Below are 22,921 nucleotides of genomic sequence, written 5' to 3'. Positions count from 1 at the left end.
CATCTATCTGTGCTTTCCTCAAGAATTTCCTTAACTCCACCAAGTCCCTTCTACTGCTACTGTTGTTCTCACGCTAATCTCATCCTAGGCTTGCCCTAGGGTAATCAACAACCCACTCTCCGCCATCAGCTGCATAAGAAGTCCCTGCTATCTCCCCTAACTAGCTCGCGGATACCATTACATATCACTAAGACTAGATAATTCTTCGAATGAGAGGTCCTACCCTATAATGGTTGGACTCAAACAAGAGCTGCAAAATAGATCTAGACCTAACCTTCTGAAATTATTTAGTCATCGCAATATGTAACTTAACATATTCATTTACGAGTTAGTTAGAGATAACTAGAACTCCTAAAAGCACAAAGCAAGCAGCATTCGAGCATTAAGTAAACATAATCAATCATATCCTAATCAGGCCGTCATATCACTGACTAATCAGTACTAGCATGCAGTTCATAAGCTCATACACATATAATAGGCACATAAGGCATTCTTCCTAGATCCTTATCCCTAATCTAGCATGCAGTTCTCATAAGCATATCATAGCATAAACTTGTATGGGTATTTTGGGAGTACTTACTTGAGCTCGGCTGATTGCATGCACCACACCCCGATACATCCAGTATGCACTTTTGCAATTGCGAAACGTGAAAAGTGATGTGAATCTGAATGAGCTCCTCTGGGAGTTCCAGGGTGAGACCTTAAGGAGTACCATCTCACCTACTTGGAACTCCAGCTTAGATCGGTGTCTTTCAGCATAACTCTTATGCCGACTATGAGCAGTCTGTAGCCACTGTCTGATCTGCTGAATCCTCTCTGTAGTTTGCAGAACTACCTCTGTCTGTCCCATCACCCTGTGACCGATCTCACCCCAACAGACTGGGGTACGACCTCTTCGTCTATACAACAGCTCCTACGGTGGAGCACCAATACTGGAATGAAAGTTGTTGTTGTAGGAGAACTTTGAAATGGGTAAGTAGGAGTTCCATCTCCCACCGAAGTTAATAACGCAAGATCTCAGCATATCCTCAAGATTTTGTATGGTCCGCTCACTATGGGCGTCTGTCTGCAGATGATAGGTTGTACTGAAGTGCAGCTGATGAGACCTTGGTTGGCTCGATTGGTGTTACACAGCTAAAATCTCCGCCGTATCTGCAAGATCACAAAGAATAAAGGGTCGCCAGCCGTTCCCGGAAGGGTGCACCCGGAAGAACGCTCTGATGGTCAAGTTAGAGGGTTTCTAGGGTTCTTTCGATGTCTTTCTGAGAGATAATAGCTTACCTATTAAGTCTGAGAGCGTATCCTTTTATACCTAGTGCTCTTGCCCAGTCCGTACTAGACAAGATCGCTTTTGAGGAGACAAGATCAGGGGCGTTGATTGGAGGGTCATGCGCCTTCAACTGTCAGGGCGCTCTCATTGGCCCTGATGTTAATGGCTTGATGCTACTGTCTGTCTCCTGACCATATCTTTTGTCTTCGAGCTAGGAGTGTCCCTTGGTGGGCGCGAGCTTTTAGTCGGGACAACAGAAATGCCTCTTGGCGGGCGCGAGTCCCTTGCCTAGGCATTCTTTTCCAGGGAGCGCTGGCGGGCGCTGAGCCCGCTGGCGCGCTAGGCTCTTTAGCTAGATGTGATTCTGTTGTGCCGTCTTAGGCACGTCATCAGCAGCCGCGTGCCCAGTTCCTCGTGGAACTTCTGCCAAAAATGGGAGGTGAACCGAACATCACAGGCTGAGACAATAAAGACCGACACTCCATGGCGAGCAATGAGCTCGCGGATATACAAGTCGGCAAGCTTCTCGACCAATGAACTCTCCCGTATCGCTAAAAAGTGGACACACTTTGTCAATTGATCCACGGTGACCCAAATAGCATTGAAGCCCTTCGTCGTCCTCGGAAGCTTGGTGATAAAATCCATTGTGATCTGCTCCTATTTCCACATGGGAATCTCTAGAGGCTGCAGCTGACCGTGTGGCCTTTGATGCTCGGCCTTGACCATCCAGCAGGTCAAGCACCTCTTCACATATTATGCAATCTCCCTCTTCATGTATGGCCACCAGTAACTCAATCGTAGATCCCGGTACATCTTGGTGGCCCCCGAGTGAATAGAGAAACGAGACTTATGAGCCTCCCCCAGTACAATCTGTCTGACCCCACCAGACATCGGAACCCAGACCCGAACGCAACGAGTCAATAATCCCCGATTATCCTGCACAAACCGAGTGTTCTCACCCTTAATCCTCTCAAGCTTCCAATTATCTTGTTGCATACCCTTGGCTTGAGCCTCCCTGATCAAACTCACTAGTGGAGAATCCACTGATATCCTCATACATGTCGGTGGAGTAGAAGATCCAGCTGACTTGCGGCTCAGAGCGTCCGCAACCACATTCGCTTTACCAGGATGGTAAAAGATCTCGCAGTCATAATCCTTGACCAAGTCAAGCCACCTGCGCTGTCTCATGTTCAGGTTCGGTTGATCCATGATGTGTCTCAAACTCTTTTGGTCTGTGTATATGGTACAATGGACCCCATAGAGGTAATGTCTCCAAATCTTGAGAGCGAATACCACTGCTCCCAACTCCAGATCATGAGTAGGGTATCTCGTCTCGTGTGTCTTTAACTGTCGCAATGTGTAGGCTATTACCCGTCCTCTCTGCATGAGGACCACTCCTAGTCCCGTGATGAATGCATCACAGAACACTACAAAATCCTCAACTCCCTCCAGGAGAGTCAAGACTGGAGCCTCGCAAAGTCGCTGTCTGAGGGTCTTAAAAGCCCTCTGCTGCTCGGGGCCCCACCGGAAATCCACCCCTTTCCTCGTCAGACGAGTGAGGGGTACCACAATCTTGGAGAAATCTTATATGAATCTCTGGTGGTACCCTGCCAATCCCAAGAAGCTCCTGATATCTGAAAGAGACTTCGAGTACACTAAGATATCATCTAGTAAACGAGATGTCCAAGGAATTGAACCTCTAGTAACCAAAACTCGCACATCGAGAATTTGGCATAAAGTTGTTCTTGCCTCAAAACTCCCAATAGCTCTTGAAGATGCTCCTTATGCTACTCTCGGGTCTTGGAGTACACTAAGATATCATCTACGAACATAATGACCGAGCGATCAAGCATCGGTCTGCAAACCCGATTCATCAGGTCCATGAACACCGCTGGCGCGTTGGTGTGCCCAAACGGCATCACCACGAACTTGTAATGTCCATAACGAGTCCGGAATGCGGTCTTCTCTACGTCTTCCTCCCTAACCCTAATCTGATGGTACCCGGACCTCAGGTTTATCTTGGAGAATCAAGATGCCCCCTTCAATTGATTGAAAAGATCATCTATCCTCGGGAGTGGATAACGGTTCATCACCGTCAACTTGTCCAACTCCCAGTAGTCGATGCACTTCCGGTGTGAACCATCCTTCTTCTTGACGAAGAGAATCATCGCTCCCAACGGAGAACTGCTCAGACGAATGAACTACTTGCCCAACAGTTCCTGCAGTTGTGATGACAACTCCTGTATCTATGGTGGTGTCAAACGGTACGACGCCTTGGTGATAAGGGCCGCACCTGACACTAAGTCGATCCTAAACTCGACCTGCCTCTCTGGAGGCACTCCGGGTAACTCCTCCGGGAACATGCCGACAAACTCCCTGACTACTGGAACCTCTGAAACTGAATTCTGATCCCTGACCCGCGTACCCACCACATACACTAGATAACCCGCACACCCGTGCTGAATATACTGTCGAACCCTAGCGGCTGAGCAGAACCCTGAACCCAACCTGTTGCCCTCGTCGTAGACAACCAATTCTCCCCTACTTAGGGTTCGAACTACCACTCCATGACCCTCGCAGTCGATCATGGCACCGAAGCGACTAAGCCAGTCCATACCCACGATCACACACACATCCCCCATGGGGATCGTAATCAAGTCTATCGGAAAAGATACCCCAGAGATCTCAAACACGCAACCTTGATAGACGGAAGAAGCAAAAAATCTCGTGTTCGTTGGCGATAGAGACTCGCAATGGACACTCTAGCTCTCCTACTGGCAAACCGAACTCCCTACCGAATGACTGAGAGACAAACGGCTGACTCGCCCCCGAGTCAAATAATACCAAAGCAGGTAAAGAGTTCACTAAGAACGTACCTAATTACAGGTACAAACATATAAGCATAAAACAGATGTAATCAGTAAGATAAGGGATAGAAACATAACAGCAACCACGTCTGGTGTTGTCCTGCCTACTCTGTTGTAAGATGCAAGGCACGTCCCTGAGCCCTCGGGGGCGCTTCTCTACCCTAACTCCCGTCAGTAATCCTCAGTGTAGTCAGCGCTGGAGCCTGCGCCGGTCTGGAAGTGAGTTGTGGACAACTGATCTTCACGTGACCAACCTGGTGGCAGTGGTAGCAGATCCTCATATCCTGAACCGGGATTGTCCGGCGACAATCCCTCATAAAATGCCCTTCCTTTCCATATTTGCAGCACACTACTCGATCTATAAACCTCCGAGTGACCCTTCCCGCACTTACCACAAGTGCGGCCATACTGTCCTCCCATCCTGGAATTAGCGGTCTTAGATCATTTTGGCGCCGGCTGTGACTGCGTCGGGGCATGTCTCTGGTCCCGTAACTGTAACTCAATCTTAAGCTCACGCTGCCTAGCGGCCTCCTGTAACTCCAGTAGTGTATCACAACGCTGGGTAGTAACAAACTGATGGATGTCAGTCTTGAGCATGCTTAGATAACGTGTCATCTAAGCCTGATCAGAAGCAAACTCCGGGCATAACATTTCCCTCTCAGTGAACATGCGGGTGATCTCCATCACCGTCTCCGTACCCTGTTTCAGATCCAAAAACTCTTGTGCCAACTGCTCCCGCTTGACCCGCAGAATGTAGCGAGTGCAAAACTCTAATCATCAATATACGACCCAATCATCAACCTCCACCAGTCTTTTGCCCTAGACCTTAGCAAGTTCAGGGCACATCGACCTTTTGGTCATCAGGACATGAGCACGTGAAGAAATACCCCTTCACGTCAGACAGCTACATCATGGCTATAATCGGGTCCTGAATCCCCTCAAAATTCGAGGGCTTCATGTTATTGAAGTCCCGGTACTGAAAAGCACGACTGGATCCTCCCTCTGTCGCCATTACAACTACTGTAGTTGTTGTGGCAGTCGTCTCAAAAATGGCTACATAGCTCTCATCGAAGTACTCAACCATGGCGATCTTAATATTCCCAAACATCTCCAACAGTTGTGCCCAGAACAGAGTAGCAACCTCATCATGCAGGATCTCTTGAATCCTGGCGTCCAGCTCATCTGACCTCATCTGACCAATGACCTTAGGCACTGTCGGTCCCTCCTAATAGCCATCTCTTAAACCTGATTCGGATCCAGTCACAAATCGCCGAGTAACCACCATGTTGAAAAATATACCAAGAATATATCAGATATCCCATACAATAATTTGGGAACCAACTCCTAACAAGGCCCTAGGGGTTGTGACTTCCTTGCTACGCGTACCTTCCACACCTACCCATATTTTTCTCAAGTATCATCACAACGCCCTAATAATATACATATGCATGGCGAGCGCTCAACCCTCACTACTAGAGGAAGGCTAAATATCTTATAATTGGTCTACTGATTCTGCACAACCCACCCATGAAACTTCCACCAACCCTGCAACACCCGTGTATGCTAGCCATACATAACGCTGGACCATATAGACTTTCGAATACCTGATCCTACCCTAAGCCCTTCATCGGAAAAGAACAGGAAACAAGGCTAAATCAAACATTCTCAAGCTATAAGATCTTAATTATGTACAACCGTGATGCATACACTAAGCAACTACAGTAATGATATCAATTTAATATAAGGAAAAACCCTAGGCTATCAGGCATCATATAATCAGGCAATTCTATCATGCAATTCTTGAAGATCCCTATCCTAGTACTAACATGTTGTTCTATTATATCACAAAATCAAATAATCTGTAAGGTATTTTGACGTCTACTTATTGGCTCCGACTGATCGTACACTTGCATCCTCCTTTAGTATTTTGAAAACCATTTGAAAAATCATTTTAAAACCCTGTCCTTAGTTTGAGACAGAAAACACATGAGTGTTTCCTCCAATTCACTCAAACCAAGGCTTTGATACCAACTTGTAACACCCATAAAAATCATGTCAATTTAAAACCTTTTAAAACATTCAGAAACCAACAATTATTACAAATTTGTTTTCAAAATGTTATCATGTCAAAGTATATGATATTGCCATATTTATACCTATTTTTAGGCAATATTTAAGTACATTTTTATTAATAAGTTGATAATATGTTTAGAATAATGGTACTTATGACTTTAAATTGTTATTTTCAGTCAACTAAAAGGATTTTCGAAGAGAGGGACTAAAAGTGACAATATGTAGAACATGGGAGACTTGGAAGACAAGAGATGAATAAATCCACGAAAATTACTAAACCCACGACGTGGAAAAGTCAGCCACGACATGGCATGAGAATTCTAGAAGATAAAGATCGCGTTATTGAGGAATCCTTGCCTGGTACGGATAACTTGGAGCCCACAACGTGGCCTGGATAGCCACGACGTGGCGCGAGATTTTGGAGGCTATTTAAGCATTCTTGATCATTACGAAGGAGGCAACTTTTTGGCTGAAGAAAGGAGTTCCAGAAGGCAATTTTGAACGGAAGAAAGGTTCTGGAAAAAGGTTTTCAACACCAAAAAGAGTAAAGGTCTATATTTTAGTTAATTAAGAACATGATTTCTATCACTTCAATTTGTGTTAGTTTGTTAATTGCTATGATGAGCAGCTAAATCTATCTACTTTCTCAATTTTTATGGATTTATTTACTTGGTAAAATTGCTTGTGTTTGATTTGTGTTACCTAGCATGCTTATGTTTGTTTATCTAATTGCTTGATTGCATGTTCTGTGTATCTTAGTGACCATTAACTGCATGAACTAGTTTACCTAATGATTTAGTGAACATTGAATTGTTAGAGATAGGATTGACTAATATTAGTTAGTAATTAGAGTAAATAAGCTTAGCTGTGCTAGAGAACGTGTATTGTGACTACAATTGCGTTTTTATAACAAACCTTACATAGCATATTACATTCATAATTAGTTATGTGTTTAATTGTGTGTGAACATACATGGTTTGACATGAATTAGTTAATTATTGGTAAAGTTAGAACTAAATTACTAATACAACTAAAACCAACTATATAATCCATAATCATTAGCTAGCCATAAGGAAGAAGTGGATTCAAACTAGACAAGAGTGTGTTTTTACTTATTGAATTTGATTTAAGTTCGTCTGATCTTGTAAAATCATATAAAACCCCTTTTAAACTTGTTAATAATTAGGTTAATTTAATAGTAAGTAAATTAATTAGTAACACTGTTCCCTATGATCGACACCCGACTTACCTAAGCTATACTGTAATCTGACTAGGTACACTGCCTATAAGTGCATAGTTAGTCTAAGTTTGTTAGGTTACAAATATTAAAATTAGTGGGTACTTTTGTGCACATCAAGTTTTTGGTGCCGTTGCCGGGGAACGGCTTAGTTTTTAGCTTATTTATTTGCATTAAATTAATCAATCCTTCTTGTGGAGTAAAACCCACAAAAAGTTAATTTTTTAGCAAAGTTTAATTTTTCACAGAGTCCACGACGTGGCCAGATACGTACCACGACGTGGACATCTAGATCACTAGATTTTTAGTTGTTAGTTAGTTTTTCTATTTTAGTTCAGTTTTACCTTGTTTATTTAGTTTATTTGAAGGAGTTCATGACCAGAGGCTCAAACACACCCTTGGTGCCACCCGAGTCTGCAATTCACAAGAAAAGACTCCCTTACAAGAATTCAAGTCAGCTTTTTCAAGGAAGTCGGGAAAGAAGACAGGAGAGTCGATTTCATCCGCGAGGCACAAGAGCAATTTTGAGCACTTGGATCAAACACCCGTCCAAACCGAGTCCGAATACGATACCGAGCCAAAATTTGAAGAACATACGAGCGAACCCGAGAACGAGCCAAGGAACGAGATGGCAACAATTGAAGAGATGTCCATGGGAGCTTACAAGAAGCGGATCCGAGAAGATATGGGTCCCGATTTAGTCCAACCCGCAATACATGCCACTGCCACATTCGAGTTGAAGGGGCACATATTGACTGCACTGAAGGATATCCCATTTTTTGGGAAAGATCATGAGGATGCTTTTAAGCATCTAGATGAAGTTAACAAAATTGCAGATTACTTCAATGTCCCAAATGTCAACAGAAACACAGTCTTGCTTAGGATGCTTCCCATCACTTTCAAAGGAGCTGCTAAGGAGTCGTTAAAAGCACTTCCACTGGGTACAATTACCACTTGGGCTCAAATGCGTGAGAAATTCCTGGATCAGTTTTGCCCGCCATCCAAGATAGCCAAACTCAAGAAGGCAATAGCCAACTTTCAGCAACAGCCGGGGGAGTCATTATACGAAGCATGGGAGCGGTACAAGGCTTGCTCAGAAAATGCCCTCATCATGATCTAAATGTGCAACAAGAGATGTCAATCTTCTATGATGGGGTCAACGTTATGACAAGACAACTCCTTGAATCTCAAGGACCGTTGACAAAGAAAAATCCAAGGGAGGTCAAGGAGCTGATTGAAGAACTCGCGAAGCACTCTCGCGAATACCACAACCCAAGGCAAGATGGAGTCAAAGGCGGTGGAGGGGCCCAAACTGAAGAAATAGCAGCTGTAATGGCCATGCTGAATAATTTGGATCGAAGGATAACACAAATGGACCAGCCAATTCATGCCATAAGAGTGAGTTGCGAGAGATGTAGTGGTCCACACTTGACCAAGGACTGCAATTTAGACGAGTTTGGGAGCAGAAAAGCTCAAGTGTGCTACTCGAGTGGGGATAAGTTTGATGAGGGCTAGAGGAAACCAAAGAAGGAGTGGCTGCCATATGAAGAGTATAAGAATCAAAACGAAGAGAAGTATAGGCAAACAGGGAGAGGCTTCTATCAAAAAGAGCAGCCACCGGCTGAGAAGAAACCCGATCTAGAGACCATATTGATGACGTTTATGGAAGCTTCAGAAAAGAGACACGATGCCACTGATTCTGCTATTATGGAACAACAAACTTTAATAAAAAATCAGCAAGCCTCCATCCATAACCTTGAAGTACAATTTGGTCAACTAGCCAATCTGGTTCATGAAAAATTGTCCCCGAAGAATCCCGAAGTAAAGACCCAATCTCATGTAATAGCCATCGATACTGAAGAAGAAGCAATCTCTGGGTTCTTGGAGGCATTGGAAGAAGAATCACAGCAGCCTGATCCAAAACCAAAGAAGCCAAAGTTCGAAAGTGAAAGGGTTGCTGAAACAGCTTCGCCACGATGTGGCACTCCTCTGGCCACGACGTGGCTCATGTCTGATCAAAAAGTCTTTGAACCCGTTCCGGTTTATCAGCCGCCTTTTCCATTTCCATCCCGAGCTGCACTTAGTCTACTGGAGAAGGAGCATATAGAGTTTGTCAAGCATGTGAAAGGGATCCCGATTAATACTCCCTTTGTCGAGTCCTTATCCAAAATTCCCGAGCATCAGAAATTACTACAAGATTTGATAGACACTCGCAAGCAATTAAAGAAGCAGTCTAAGGTGGTTCTAAGTGAACAAAGCTCAAAAGCCGTGTTGGGAGAGACATCAGAGAAGATGGGGGGATCCTGGACGCCTCACTCTTCCATGTGAGTTTGGTAATAAAATGAAGGTTAATGCTTTAGCCGATTCTGGGGCTAGCATTAATTTGATGCCTTTTTCATTTTATCAAAAAATGGAATTTCAGAAGATGAAGGCTGCAAAAATGACGATTCACATGGCGAACCGTTCAGTGACACAACCCCGGGGCATAGTGGAGGATATTTTGGTGAAAATTGGAAAATTTGTTTTTCCAATAGATTTTGTAGTGTTGGATATGAAGGAAGACCCCGATGTCCCAATTATCCTTGGTCGTCCATTGCTTAACACTGCTGAAGCTCTTGTTGATATTCGTGAGTCTAAGCTCACTTTGAGGGTTGGATATGAATAAGAAGTTTTTAGAATACAAGATGACTTCCAAGAGGATCATGTTCAAGAAGAGGTGTTCACAATTAATGAAGACAATGAACTAGAAGAACTGGAAAAGCTTATGGAAGAAGAGATCAAGGCAGTTCATTAAGTCAAAAGAACAAAACCAAGAGCATCTGTTCCATATTTGGTTGAAGTCATAGCTTACAAGAGTCCACCTTCTTGGGTGAGCAAAAAGGATGAGGAGATGACAAGTGATGAAGAGGAGGTCACTTCAAGAGTGACAAAGCCGGTGGTGAAAGAGGAGGAGGATGCTATAGAGTGCAAGGAAGAAACTAAAGGCACCAAACACAAGCTTGAAGAAGAGGTCAAAGCTAAAAAAGAGAATTCAAAGAAAGCATACGAAAGGCGAGTTCAAGCTTACAAGAGGCGATTCAAGGAACAAAAGATCTTAGTGGTGGACTCTTCAGAAGATTCAACGTAGAAGGCATGGAGTCCAGCTCAAAACTCCAAGAAAAAGAAGCGCTTCTCGGGAGGCAACCCGAGCTTGGTTTGCATTTTCTTTTCTTTTAATTTTTGAGTTTTTAATTAGGAAAGATATCAACTCATCATCTAATAACTGATACTTAGTAAAGAATTAGCTGTGGGGAGCTTTAATTAATAAATAAAATGCAAAGTAGTTAGTTAAAATGTGTGATTTTACAAAATTTTGCGATCAGGCATATGCCACGTCGTGGTTTGATAGTGCCACGTCGTGGTTGAAGAGTAACTACGGGGATCAGATGAAAAAAAGAAAAAAAATTGTTTTTTTTTAAAAAAAAAGATCATAACTTTTCAAACTCCACGACGTGGCATAGCCACCCACGACGTGGTCTTTAAAAAGTCACGGGGGGACCATTTCTTAAAACCCTTTGACCAACATTCCCCATTCCCCATTTGCTACTGCCGCACGAATGGGAACAAGGTCCCCACAACTAATTTCCTAATTTGCTTCCAAATTCCTTGCAATTTCTTGTCATTTAACTCTATTTGGTATGTGTTCTATCCATTAATTGTAGTTATTGCTTACAATTTTACATTTTCATGGTTAGGGTTTATGTGGATAATGAGATTCATGAAATTGGTTGAAATTAGCTGTTAATTTTAGGTTGCATGTCCCTTGAATGGCAATAGGAACAAACCTATGCATTGTTTTTGGTTGACATTGCATATAAAGTAACCGATCTATACCCTTGGTCCGTCTGCGGCCCACGACGTGGCGAGCTTGGCCACGTCGTGAATTCTGAGCAAACAGTTTTATTTGTTTTAATGTTTTGGGTGTTTGCTGCTTTGGTTTGATTTTGTATGCAGAAATGGGACCACGAAGAGTTGTTCCACAGGAGGAAAATCCGATTGATGTGGGAATTTGCGATAGCTCCAATTATCGATTGGGGATGGCTCGGTGGTGTGGGAATGGTTGCTGAATTGGAACGCTATTGGATGAAAACATACGAAGGGGATCAATTTTCTTTCACTTGTCACGGGTGGAAGAATTTTTTTGCAATTCAAGAACCCGTGTACCGGGAGTTATCGGTGGAGTTTTTCTCTACCGTATGCTTCGAAGAACGCACCATTGATTTTACTTACAACCGGGCACTTGTGTTTCACTTGGGTGGTGTTTATAGGGAATGTAGTTTTCGGGAATTCGCTTGGCGGATGGGGATTTATACCGAAGTGGAGACTCAATCTCCGTTTTTCATACCACTCCTACTTGGATGTGTTCGGGATTTTAATCCCGATATTATGGATGTCCAGTTCTGGCGGGGTATTTCCAACCATGAGTATAATACTTGTGACTCGAGTGAGTCACAAATTCGGAATCCTGTTTTCTGATTTCTACATCGCCTCATCGCTTTTTCTATAAATCACAAGCATCATGGCGATAAAGTCCCTATTCATAATTTGTTTTATCTGTGGACTCTTATTACCTCTGGGGTTTGTTGTGATTTACCGTATATGTTGGCGAGGTTCATGGGGAAGAAAGCGGCTAATTCTAGGCCCGGGAGTTCGATTACAGGGGGACATTTGGTTACTCGCCTTGCTAGGCCGTATCATATTTTGACCCACGACTTTGTGAGGAATCTTACCCGATTCCCGGACACTGATTTAACCATTCAAGTATTGGGAGTTATGCGGACAGTGGTGAATGTCGGGGGTCGTTTTGTTATACCGCCGATAGATGAGGAGCAAGAGGAGGCGTAGCCAGGGTAGCAACCACCAGCCAGACCGCGGCGTCGAAATATGCGAGCTAGAGGAGAGATGGAGAGAGAGCGTGCTACTTCACAGCATGTACAGGGAGTGCCCACCGACCCTTTTCAGAGTCAGGTGGGAACTTATTTGGATAACCTCCGGGGGCATGCCGTTTATCATACCCAACTTACTGAGGGTATTTATTCGCATTTGGATGTGACCCGGCCACCTTCTATGCCACCACAATATCCTTATTTTCCAACATGGGAGGAGCTTTGGCATCCACAGAATGATGGGGCAGGACCAAGTGGAGCGCAGGACCAAGGAGATGATGATTGATTTTTTTATTTTGTGTTGTTTTAAGTTGTGTTTTCTTTTATGTTTGAGTTTGGTTTGTAATGTAAGACTTTCTTGAACTATGAGGTTACTCTTTTATTTCTTTTGGGTTGTTCCGTTTTTTTTCAAATTAGCATTGGAATTCTCAGGAGCATATAAGGATAAGTCTAGAGTTGTGTTTGTCTATTCAAGTCAAGGAAGCTTAAAGTCATGAGTTGGAACCCACAATTCAAGATAAATGTGGGGTACGTTAGTAGGAGAGAGGTTACAGTTGGGAAGTATATTTACATAGAAGAGTCTTAAACCATTTAGACATCGGTCAAGCTGCTAGGATGCATAAATCAATAAGGCATTCTTGTTGATGTTCAGTTTCCACGACGTGGGTTCCTTACGCCACGTCGTGGCGCTCATAGGATTTGAAGAATTAAAGCAGCCTACTGTCCGCGTTGTCATCTTATATCACGACGTGGTACTCTTTGCCACGACGTGTATCCTTTCCCACATTCTTCTACTTACTAGCATCCATTTTGAAGAATTGAAGTTTCGAGTCATGTTCGTGGTTTATTTACACATTCATCCAGTTCTACACCAACTTTCTATTTTTTTTAGGTCCATCTTCAAGATGCACGTTTTCCACACTTTTGGAGATGTTTACGCCACTATCCCAGGGGAGTCTGTTCCTTTTTCTCCCTTTTCTTTAATTTTGATTTATTTTATGCATACAATGAGGGCATTTGTATGAAATAAGTGTGGGGTAGGGGTAGAAAAAGTAAATTGCTAGATAATGATAGAATTTGATAGTAAAATTTTAAAATTTGAAAATTGAAATAATTGAATCTAGTAATAATAATTTGATCTGATAGTTGCTAGTGTTATGTGGGATGATCCGATAAAAGTTCAAATGTTTAGTTGAGCCAATATACGTTATAGTGCATTTGTGGCCTCCCTTATTTTAGTGAAATCATGGAACAAAAACATAACCCCGCTTGGTTTGAGGGAAGCAATATGTTTAGCAGCCTAAACCTGAAATGTATCCAGGAAAATTATTATCATTAACCAATAAAGGTTGAGGCTGAGCGCCTTTGCTTAAGCATGTAGGTTTTGAATGAAAAAAGTAAGGTACATGTAAAAAGAAAAAAAAAAGAGAGAATACGAGAAAAGTTTGAAGGATTTTGGAGCAATTAAAGCGAAGATCAAAAGATCAAAATTCCAAGAAATTCAAAAAAGTTGAAGATACCAGAAATCAAATCAAACAAGGTGGTGAATTCAAGGAAATCAAATATCAAATGCTAAAGAAGTAAAGAATTCAAAAGAGCTCCATAGTTGTATCATAGATTGTAATTCTAGATTATGTATGCTTAGGTTGCTCAACTAAAAATACCTTGAGGATAAGGAGGTTTTCTGCGGATGGATTCGGAGGGTTGCATAAAATGAGCATTGTTCGGAAAAAGTGGGCGAGTGTTTATGAAGATTGTGAGTATTTAAAGTATGGGGGGGTGCTTTAGGAAAATTTTAGACACAAATGCATGCGTTGAGGTCTTGGCATAATGGCTGAGCTGGAGTCGGATTGTTCTATGTGATGTTAGTAATTAAGGGTTAAGTTTAAATTTGCTTGAGAGCAAGCAAAGCCTAAGTGTGGGGTATTTTGATATTGCCATATTTATACCTATTTTTAGGCAATATTTAAGTACATTTTTATTAATAAGTTGATAATATGTTTAGAATAATGGTACTTATGACTTTAAATTGTTATTTTCAGTCAACTAAAAGGATTTTTGAAGAGAGGGACTAAAAGTGACAATATGTAGAACATGGGAGACTTGGAAGACAAGAGATGAATAAATCCACGAAAATTACTAAACCCACGACGTGGCAAAGTCAGCCACGACGTTGCATGAGAATTCTAGAAGATAAAGATTGCGTTATTGAGGAATCCTTTCCCGGTACGGATAACTTGGAGCCCACGACGTGGCCTGGATAGCCACGACGTGGCGCGAGATTTTGGAGGCTATTTAAGCATTCTTGATCATTACGAAGGAGACAACTTTTTGGCTGAAGAAAGGAGTTCCAGAAGGCGATTTTGAACGAAAGAAAGGTTCTGGAAAAAGGTTTTCAACACCAAAAAGAGTAAAGGTCTATATTTTAGTTAATTAAGAACATGATTTCTATCACTTCAATTTGTGTTAGTTTGTTAGTTGCTATGATGAGCAGCTGAATCTAGCTACTCTTGTTTAGCTAGATGAAGCTTCTAACTTATGAATAGCTCAATTTTTATGGATTTATTTAGTTGGTAATATTGCTTGTGTTTGATTTGTATTACCTAGCATGCTTATGTCTGTTTATCTAATTGCTTGATTGTATGTTCTGTGTAGCTTAGTGACCATTAACTGCATGAACTAGTTTACCTAATGATTTAGTGAACATTGAATTGTTAGAGCTAGGATTGACTAAACTTAGTTAGTAATTAGAGTAAATAAGCTTAGCTGTGCTAGAGAATGTGTATTGTGACTACAATTGCGTTTTTATAACAAACCTTACATAGCATATTACATTCATAATTAGTTCTGTGTTTAATTGTGTGTGAACATACATGGTTTGACATGAATTAGTTAATTTTTGGTAAAGTTAGAACTAAATTACTAATACAACTAAAACCAAATATATAATCCATCATCATTAACTAGCCATAAGGAAGAAGTGGATTCAAACTAGACAAGAGTGTGTTTTTACTTATTGAATTTGATTTAAGTTCGTCTGATCTTGTAAAATCAGATAAAACCCCTTTTAAACTTGTTAATAACTAGGTTAATTTAATAGTAAGTAAATTAATTAGTAACACTGCTCCCTGTGATCGACACCTGACTTACCTAAGCTATACTGTAATCTGACTAGGTACACTGCCTATAAGTGCATAGTTAGTATAAGTTTGTTAGGTTACAAATATTAAAATTAGTGGGTACTTTTGTGCACATCAGTATCCCAAAATCATAAAAATATAAGGAGGTGCACAATCACGCCTCCGCCTTCCCACGATCATCAGAAGTATTTGAAACAAAATAAACAACTGTAAACCCGAAGCTTAGTGAGTTCCCCCAAAATACCAACGCCATACAAACCATATCAATATCATATAAACAAACAACATGCATAATGAGCCATCAACCTAACTGGACCGCCTCACAGGGCCATCAGTCTATCTGGACCGCTCTCCGAGCCATCGGCACGTCTGGACCGCCTCTCAGGGCCTTCAGCCTATCCGGACCGCTATTCGGGCCTTCGGTCTGACTAGTATACCCTCCTGGGCCTGCAGTCTATCCGGTCCGCCCTGGGTATGTTGGCCTTCAGCACAAAGCAGGTCCGCCTCAACCCAACCACCAAATCAACAATCATTTGCATATAAATATCATACGCTAGCATATATAACAATCAAACCAATCTAACAGATCACTAATCATAGCAACATCCTATAACTAGGATACCGACCTAACCAATCACTAACATAGCATTATCCTATATACCAGGATACCGACCTAACCAGGTCACGAATCATATCACCATACTAACGACCAGGATGTAAATCAATAAGCATATCATGTAATAAACACGGATACAAATCCAAAAAGGGTCGACATTGGTGCCTTCTACCCTGTTAGTATAGTGAGGACAACTTACCTCATTAGTAGCTCGGGATGATAATGTCAAACTCCTCCAAATGCAGCTCCAACTCCAACATCTACATCCACCAGTGATCCACTTCCATAAATTCCCAAATTACTAAAATACCCCCAGAAGTCAAACTGGTCAACCCTTGGTCAAAGTCAAAGTCAACGGTCAAGGTCAACAGACCATGTTGACCGAACTCGTCGAGTGTAGCCCACTGACTCGTCGAGTCCTTCCAGAACTCGAGAAATCGTGAGAACCCTAGTTGACTCGTCGATTTTCCAGACAACTCGTCGAGTCCATGCAGTGTCCAAATGTCGGGAAAAACCCTAACTAACTCGTCGAATCATCTCACTGACTCGTCGAGTCCATGCATAACCAATACAGGCAATCTTCATCCGACTCGTCGAGTTGACCATTCAACTCATCGAGTCCCTTCAGTCTATTTCTCATTCAGAAGCTTTTAAGCAAGACCACGACTCCAAATTGCAGATCTAGCCTCTTAGGGCATGGTTTCCACGTAAAGTTGCAAACTTTACGTGCATGCAAGTTCCTAAATGCCAAAACCAAGCTAATGGAGAGGTTTAAGCCAAAACGAAGGACTAAAGCTTGATAATTTCAATAACTTTATGACTATAAGGACTTAGAGGAGTCCAGATCTGAAGTTACAACTTCATATCATGCCCAATAACCAAAATGATCTACAAATATGCTAAAAATGGCCTTAAACCCATGAATAAGGAGATCTAACACTAGAATGATCAAGGTAACAACTTATTACCTTCAAATGGTAGCCAAAACGTTGTAGATGCTGCATCTATAAGCTCCTTCCCGTTCCAAGCTTCCCACTCTTCAAGTTTCCTTTCCAAAATCAACAAATAACACATTTCAAGCTCTCAACACATACAATGGGGGTTTAGGACTCGATATAGGGTTTCCTATGGCTGTAATGACGACGAGGGAGGCTAGAAATGGCCCATAAGTTCTTTAAATAGGGTTCAAACCCTAAAATTTAGGGTTTCCATGTACAACCTTTACTCGTCGAGTCGGGGTCCTCCGACTCATCGAGTAGAAGTCATAAATCACGCGGGCTGACTAGGTTCGACACGACGAGTTGGTGCCTCCAACTCGTCGAGTTCCTTCAATATAAAGCTATTAAAAATATACTTGGGAGTCGGTGTGTTACAAATAATTCTGCATGGCTAAAAGGGAAGTCAAAAGATCATACTTTCCTAGTCCATGAGGTCCAAGAAACATTCAAAATTGATCAAAAGATGTTAGAGTTCACTTAACTCCAAGATCACCCATAAAATGGACCAAAAGTACCAAAAACCACAAATAAAGAGATCTAAAGGACTAAAGACCAAGATATGAACTTTATACTCACAATAGTCCATAAATAGAGTGACTTTGATGGATCCAAACTTGAAACAACATGCCTTGCAACCAAAAGAACCTTCTTGATCTTCAAGCTTCATCAAAATACCACCAAAAGCATTCGAAAGAGGAGAGAGGAAAGGGAAGGAGCTCAAATATTAAAGATGGAGGCTGGGGTTTCTCTTAAGGAGTTCTAGATGTGGTGGACACTAAGAAAATACCCTAAAACTTGAATCCTTACCTTTAAATACCTTGAAAACCATAAAATTCATGGGTTTGGGCTACACAACGGCCACCTCGTGGCAACCTACTTGCCACCTCGTCGCGACTCCCACCTCGTGGCACCCTGTTTGCCACCTTGGTGACATGCTTCGCCCAATTCCACTCAAACTTCAAACAATCATAACTTATTCATTTTCAAAAATCTTTATATCCATGCGAAGGTATCGACAAAGCCCCACAATTCTATCTAATTACTTTTAACTCAAAACATATCGAACTAAAATCATAATCCATGCTAAAATCCTGAAATGTTACTTTTCCTATTTTACCCGCATGATTTGAGGGCTTAATCACTTAACCAACATTATCAACATCCGATAAGGTCTAAACTTTATTTCCTTGAAGCCTAAGGCCTTTACATGATCAAATTATGATCCACAATCCCGAAATAAGAAACTTCTCGAAACACGATGTTACACCCGGTATTGATGTAGTTTTGGCGCGAGACCGATGATGATCTGGTGCGAGGTCGATGGTAGCAGGATGGCTGAGAGCCGGTAGTAGTGGTGGCTGAGATTCACCGACAGAGTGCGAGTAGATGTTATGTTTTCTTGTATGTATGTGGTATACTTATGGATAAGAGATTTGGCAGGTCGGTGGAGCCGATAAATTGTATGGATGAATTGTATGTATGGTGGATTTTGTGGTATATTGGGAAACTGACTAAGCTTTATGCTTACAGTTGTTGATAAAATATTTTGCAGGTTGATCGTAAGAAGAACTCGACAGAACTGTACATACGCATCAAAGATATTCATTTCGGTGGTTTTGTAATTTAACTCTAATAATGCATGTTTTAACAAACAAATTTAGAAAGGGGTGATTTCCATTTAAATGGAATCAAAGGCCATATTGATCACATATTTGGAACTTCGTAGTATATTAGCATTTATGAACCCCCATCTCCAGTAGATACCCAATCATGGCCCTTAGGAACTCCACAGTTGCGTTAGGCAGAAGACAAATTTGATTTATCATGCGTTGAGGATGTGTAACAAAGGCGGCAGTGGGAGCGAGTGTTATATATATATATATATATATATATATATATATATATATATATAGAGAGAGAGAGAGAGAGATCTAGGTTCAGATGTGGATCAATAACTATTGTGTGGTTGTAGGAACCAACCCGATTTTAGAAAAAGAATAAATAATTAAATAATCTAATAAGGGCAAATAAGTAATATCACATATAAATTTAATAAAAACCAAAATTAAATTCCTTAAATCATGGATGAATCCCTTTAAATCATGGCTACCATCGATAACCCTAAGTCGACTTCATCAACACCATGCTACTGTCCTCTACATCACCATCAATCAAATGATGAGGAGTACGATCTTGAAGAGTGAGAGGATCAATAGTAGAAGAAAAGAAACACAAAAGAGGATGAAAGGTTCATTGGTAGCACACTTATCTGTTCAGCTAGGTCAAATCTCCTTTAATTTGTCGCTTCCTCAGAATAATAACAATCCTTCCATGTTTCAACATTCTTAGGTGGTTCACAGTCCATCGAAATATGAGTCATCTACAAGTGTTAACAAGACCCGATTAAGCAAGCATATCATTGATCGATGGTCATGGTTGAAGTTTGGCGATTTTGAAACCTAAACCACCCATATGATGTTCATTGTCGCCTATAATTCGGATGATTCGCTTCAACCTCAAATCAAAGCGAGAAGTTTACTGGAAACCCTGCTCATCGTTGGTACTTGATTCCTCTTTCACTCTCATCCGTGTGATGAAGCCCGAAAAGGAAGCACAAGCAATTTATTTTTGCGATGGAGGTTAAGTTTATCCAATCAAGTGCCCATTCTTTGGCTGCCATTTTAGAAGTTGGGGTGGTATTATCGGGATTTTTGGAAAAGGTCATCCCATGTTCTCTCACTGTTATAATTTCTAGTTTTCTTTCGGTAATTCTAATTGTTTCTTACATGTGTTTCAATCGAGGTTTTCTAATTGTTTCTCACTATTATAATTTCTAGTTTTCTTTCTGTAAATCTAACTGTTTTGCTTAATTCCATTATATTGTACACCTCTTATCTTATGCATGTATGTTATTTCCTTTCCCCCTTTTCTAATTAAGTTAATTAAGTTTCGTTTAAATATTTTTTCCATTATCTTCCGGTCATAGTAATACTACTAGATAACAGATACCAACGATCTTCTTCTTGATCTGTGATTGAGTATAAGTTTCCAAGAAATATGTGACCAGTGTTTATCTTTAAGAGTGTTACTTGTATTTCACTTGACAAGATCTGATGTGTATATAGATGCTTGTATGTGTTTAATAGGTCTTTGATGGACATAACCAAAGAACAAATTATAAACAGTAACATCAATATGTGTGTAGAATACTCATGAACTCATTCTATTAGAATATTTAAATGATTATTCGGTTAGAAATAACATCATTATGTTAAACAACCATTCATTATATTAGAATTTTATAGCAATATAATGTGGTATGCATTCTATTTTGGAAGATTGGACTGTAATTTGTGAATTTGGTTTAAGGATTGTCATATGTGTTGGTTGTAATTTAAAATGTTGATTATAGTTAATGTTGATATTCTTCATATTTGTTTGACAATCTCGTAAAACCAAGAATGATTGAAGAATCCAAGATTGATCCCAGAATACCAAATATTTCAAAAATCAAGAAATGAATAATGATTCCATACATCTCAATAGTCAGACATTCAAGAAGTCAAGAACAAAGGCATTTTTATCCTCTTAATGAATTGAGAGATATACAAAAGAAGATGATGGATCCTGCTAGTTTTACCACCTACAACTTCATGAAAAATCAATATGAAGAAGCCCAAGAATTCGATTTTATTTCCGCCATTCTCACAGAACAAGTTTTTGTATCTCATTCTTCAAGAATGCAAAATTAAATATTGTTATTGGTTTTCAGATTTTTCAGTTTTGATGTAGACTACTTCATAGAATGTAATTATTTAATATGTTATTAGTATAAAAAATGTTTTTGTGTATTACATTCTGCTTAGAATGGATATTTTGTAAAAAGAAAAAGTTGATTTCATATTCTTAAATATAGTCTGTCAGAATGCACACCATAGTTACAAACATATTTTTTTTTTCAGATTTTCGAATTAAAAGAATGATTATCCTTCAAAATCAGATTTCTTAAAAATAAGAAAAAGTATCCATAAAATCCGGAATTTTCCTTTTTTTTTTAAATCTAGCTAAATTGACTAAAATACCATTTCAATGAGTTTTATGTTATTATGTGGTACATGTTATTTTAATGTAATACTATAAACCCTAGATCATAATCACTCTTGATTCTTCATCTGTTGGTTTAGAATTGTTCTTACGGCCACATAATAGTTATCATCCACATTATAACCTAACCTTATATATATATATATATATATATATATATATATATATATATATATATATATATATATATATATATATATATATATAGCTTAATGTCTTGTAAACAAGCGACCAAATTCCAAAAATGTCTTGTAACCTCTTTTCATAAGTCGTAGATCATTTTTAGTCGAGTTCACGTGGCTTGGAGTGATGACTATAAGTTGCTTCAAGAACCAACCACGTGTTATAAGAGCATCCACAATGCAAGTAGTATAAGAGTTGAATAGGGTGGTGATTAAGATTGAATAAGAGTTGAATGGAGTGTGGGTGATGACGTGGAGTAGATTTGAATGGAGGAGTTCAATGATCATTGAATGGTTCAATAGAAGAAATAAATTGGTGATTAGGATTGAATAAGTGTTAATGGGTTGTGGATGGTGTTGCATAGATGTTTAATGGATGATATGACAATCCATTGAACTCTATAGAGTTCAATGGATTATGGATGCCCTAAGACGTATTACAACTTAATGAGAAAACTTGGGATAAAGAAAGAGGACCCTCACTAATACCATATAATTTACTATATAAGAAGATTACAAGAAAAAATAAAAAAGAAAAAAAATTTACTTCTACCAAACTTACAAGAGAGAGAGATAAAGAACAATTTGGGGAAATATTATCCTTTAACACTGATAATATAATCATGTTTGTTTCCACCCTTAAAACAACATGAATTAATGAAGAACTTATTCGTTTGAAACCATCATGATCATACATAAGTTTCTCGATAAAACACTAGTCATTTCCTTCTCTATTTTTTTGACGAATCAACCTCACATTAATGTATGAAAGAACGACAAATTGTGTCATCTACATGTTCCACGTCGAACCTGCCCCATTGCCCATTATATGAGAGACTGCGAAACACTGACAATATTTTAGACGTATCAATATTTGAACAATTAACCTAGCTATTGTATGGAATTGCATATCTCAAATCTCAACCACTATGTTAATATCACAAGAGCTTATATATGTATAGATAATGTATGTAAGTATGCATGTATGTTATGGGTTCCAGCCCGAATAACCCAAATAACATGTGCAAGATGATTAAGAAGTCGAATAACCCGAATAACCCGAATATTTTGTATTACTTTTGAAGCTTATGATTTCATAAGTATATAACCCGAATAACATGTACAAAATGATTAAGGAGTCGAATAACCCCAATAACCTGAATATTTTGCATTACTTTTGTAGCTTATGATTTCATAACAAATCTTTTAAAGAAACAAATTAAACACTAAATATTAAACATCCAAAACACCCAAAAATCTATCTATACGTATATAACCCGAATAACTCAAATAACATGTACAAGATGATTAAGGAGTTGAATAACCCGAATAAATTTTGTATTTTTTATGACTTTTGTAGCTTATGCTTTCATAACAAACCTTTTAAAGAAACAAATTAAACACTAAAAATTAAACACCTAAAAATCTATCTATAAGTATATAAGTTAAACATTAAACCTTCAACACCCAAATTAAAATTAAAATATGAATCTCAAGTTTTTATCCAAT

General features: G+C 39.9%; 1 non-coding gene across 1 annotated transcript; it reads right to left on the bottom strand.

Annotated features, from left to right (window-relative positions):
* Positions 1–8,459: 8,459 nt before the first annotated feature.
* Positions 8,460–8,565, bottom strand: LOC111877257 (small nucleolar RNA R71). The gene has a single exon (XR_002845362.1). It is a non-coding gene; the product is annotated as a small nucleolar RNA R71 (small nucleolar RNA).
* Between the last annotated feature and the right edge of the window lie 14,356 nt (positions 8,566–22,921).

Source organism: Lactuca sativa, chromosome 8 (assembly GCF_002870075.4).
Source record: "Lactuca sativa cultivar Salinas chromosome 8, Lsat_Salinas_v11, whole genome shotgun sequence".
Lineage (NCBI taxonomy): Eukaryota > Viridiplantae > Streptophyta > Magnoliopsida > Asterales > Asteraceae > Lactuca > Lactuca sativa.
The sequence above is the reverse complement of the archived record's forward strand: the minus strand, read 5'-3'. Positions and strand labels throughout refer to the sequence as shown.